This window comes from Propithecus coquereli, unplaced genomic scaffold (assembly GCF_000956105.1).
Source record: "Propithecus coquereli isolate 6110/MARCELLA unplaced genomic scaffold, Pcoq_1.0 Scaffold332, whole genome shotgun sequence".
Classification (NCBI taxonomy): Eukaryota; Metazoa; Chordata; class Mammalia; order Primates; family Indriidae; genus Propithecus; species Propithecus coquereli.
This window is the reverse complement of record NW_012148975.1, coordinates 1,120,604-1,124,015: the sequence shown is the minus strand read 5'-3', so window position 1 is coordinate 1,124,015 and position 3,412 is coordinate 1,120,604. Positions and strand designations below refer to the sequence as shown.

At 34.5% G+C, this 3,412-nt stretch overlaps 1 protein-coding gene and 1 pseudogene across 3 annotated transcripts in view; one reads left to right on the top strand and one right to left on the bottom strand.

Annotated features, from left to right (window-relative positions):
* The window catches only part of FSTL5 (follistatin-like 5), a 920,996-nt gene that overhangs the window by 298,169 nt on the left and 619,415 nt on the right, over positions 1 to 3,412 (bottom strand). The window lies entirely within an intron of this gene.
* LOC105815403 overlaps positions 1,320 to 3,412 on the top strand; it is a 20,641-nt pseudogene continuing 18,548 nt past the window's right edge.

Sequence of the window (3,412 nt, the reverse complement as noted above, 5' to 3'; positions counted from 1 at the left end):
TTTTTATATTACAGTCAGTCAGACAGAGCTAAATTAATGAACTAATCCCTCCATGGGGTATAATAGAATTTGAGCTTTTCAGACTGAAAAAGACTTTAATATTGTTTGCCTAATTAAAACAATTCAGCTAAAAGAGATTGCTATTTCCCTGATAACACACTGCTACTACTACTGATAAAACTGACACTGAGATCCAGTGCATTTGCCTTCACTATGAAGTTTTACAGTTGGTCTCTCCAGTATATTGCAGCAAATAGATGTGAACAGTGGGGAATTGGACACTAGCTGTTCATTTTGGCAGCTCTTTGCAGGGTCCAAAGACTGGGCCTCAGCTATGCAAATCCAGAAACAAATTTAACAATTCATCTGGAATTAATTAGGCTATTGGGGATTGCGTGAGCTAATCAAAATCACAGGATACCTTTGTTTATACTGGAATACCAATTTATTCATTTACAATGGGAAAAGCATCAGGTTTAGTAATAAGTGTCAGCTGTGAGCCTGGGAATCTCCTTCTAATGCACGGGTCAAAGCTTCACACGATGGATGAACAGAACACTGCAAAAAAGGGAGTTGGCTATTCTCAAGGCAGTCAAGCTCTAATCAGCTAATGAATTGCCCTTTGCAACACTAAAGACATTTGTGCCAGAGAGCCTTTCTTTTTCTTGTCACTTTCAAGTTTATTGACAAATTCTTAGCTGCTTTCTCTCTCTTTCTTTTACACTATGCACCACACGTGTACAGCTAGAGCATTAACTCAGGTAGACTACAGAAGAATTGAGTACATTACAGGTTTCTTAACATCAGGAAATGTTCCCATGGTCTTAGGCTTGGCAAACTATGCCCATGGACCAAATCTGGTCTACCACCTGCTTTTGTGAATAAGTTGTATTGGAACACAGCCGTACCCATTCATTATTGTATTGTCTGTGTTGTCTATAGCTGCTTTCTGCTATGTAAGCAGAGTTAAGTAGCTGCTACTGAGAACTTAGGGCATGCAAAGCCTAAGATATTCAATTCCTGGTCCTTCACAGAAAGTTGTCTATTTATTAAAATACTACTTTGCCACCTTTACATTCCTTTAACATGCTTAAACTGTTTACATATAATCTATTGGATTCTGCTAATTCTCTTGATTCAGAACACTAAACCTAAGATAATTACATAGAGTCTGCATGAAAACTACTCTATATGGGTGAGTTCATAAACTACCCCTGTATTTTTTTTTTTTTATCTTCTTTGAGCCTTTTGTAAATAATGGCACAGGATGAGTTCCTACAATAACTACAACAGTTGCTACTCCCAGAGTCAAAAGCAACATGAAAAAGTAAGTCAAATTTATCCTACCTAAATGCAATTTCTAGTCCCTGGTAATAGCATCCTGCCAGGTCTATGCTTTCCAGTCTATCATGCAGAAGAATTATCATTTCTTCTCTCTTCTTAACACCCAATCAAAATACAAATTCCCAGGACAAGTTCTCAGCCAGAAGGAAAGCAATCTGATTATCCCATGTAAATTGTTCACAGTACTAATCTGTGAACAAGTTTGATTCTCCAAGAAGAGTATTTACATTTTAATAGGGGACATTTTAATTCAAATGTGTCTTTAACCACCAAAATGCTTAACAGAAAGCTTTCGAGAAGAAAACCTTCCAAGTAATCCTTGTCATTTCTCTGCCACCACTTTCTAAGAAACCAGAGGGATCCAAATCTGTCCAAGACTGTCTTAGTGTTTCCTTCTGTTAGACGACACTTTGGACAGGTTTGTTCCTCTGACCTCCTACTTGCTTTAGAAAACTTACAATTATAAATACATTCTGTGCCCCCTTAGATATAAATCTTCACCCAGCCTCTTGCCAGTTTTACGACCCAAGAATATTTTTTCTCAAGAAGTTGAGACCTAACCCTTTCAGATGTAATCATCAAAGAAGACAGTTCCTCTATCTCAGTCTCAGCGAGAGCATCAGAGCGTAACTTCAATAAATGCCAATTAACAAACACAATGGCCTAAGCACATGGACCAACCTCACTACACTCTCACTGTACGCCAGTATTTTTTTCACATGCTAACCTCAGGGCTTAATAACTTGTTTGCCTTTTGTTTTAGGGGAGTCTTGACCCCCTATTGCAACAGTGAAGAATAGAGTCTCCCATGCCTGTGTAACTTGCCTGTGCAATTTTTCTTTGAAAATCAGAAATCAGATTTCTTTTTCTGAAAAATCTCCAATTTTGGCTTAACTCTTCCATTCATTCTCATTTATGCTTGAGAGAGAGGGAGTTTACAAAATATTAACTAGAGGTTCAATAACATTTAATTATGGTCTATAATTCCAGAAACATCTAAAATTGAAGAAAAACACAGATTGTCCTTGCTTATTTTCACCTCTCCCAAAATAAAAAGCCACAAATTTAAGAATTTTTACAAGCTTGCAATTGATGCCATGCAATGATAATTTTATATCACTTATAATTCTAGGAATGCATCTTCTCTGCATATAATGTAATCTTGATTACTTTAAGTATATACTTCTCTTAATATCTTGTAGGCATAATTTTAAACAATATCACTACCTTGAAACTACAGGTCTTAAAAAATCATAAGTAATACAGTACAGTTGGAAGCTCTCCAGAAAATTAAATGCTATTTAAATGCCTAAGAATTCAGATTTTGGGTAATTCATCTTCATCATTAAAACAAAGAAGAAATATGAACAATTATGCAATTAACTAAGTGCAAATATACACTCTATACATTTATTGCTAAAAATAATGTGCTGGATAAATTGAATAGATGGAAAATGTATTTATATGAATTATAACATGTATGATTCTGTCTGTACAGATCTCAGATTTGCTGTCGGGCATCTGATTATTTGAGAAGAGAGGTCCAGTACAATAAATATGGGAATCAGTATTTTGTGGCTTTTTGTACATGCAAACTTTCCAATTTTTTACGTAAATTCAATGTTTGTAGTAAGTTTTTCAGTTTTGTGGAGATTTTACTAAGGTACTATGTCTTTATCCTCCTCATCTGAACAAATTTTGTGAATGGTGTTCTCTAGAAAAATAAAATGCATTTATTTTCAAAAAGAAGCTACTGAAGCAATTTCAAAAAACATTTAGTAATCCTTAAGTAATCCTTAATGCTTAACTAGTTATAGCATCCTATGAAAAACAAACAAAACAGTTATTTGGTATTAAGTAGATAGTCAAACTCACGTACAGATCTATTCTAGTCTTTGACACACTATTCCTTTTTTGGTAATAAATAAAATTTAACAGTATAGTTGAAGTCTCAAATGTCACTGTTTTTATATTTAAGCCTGACTTTTATGTTATTAATTTTATGATGAAGTACATAATTTACTTAATTTACTTTACCAGGTGGCATTTGTTTACATTTTTATTGACT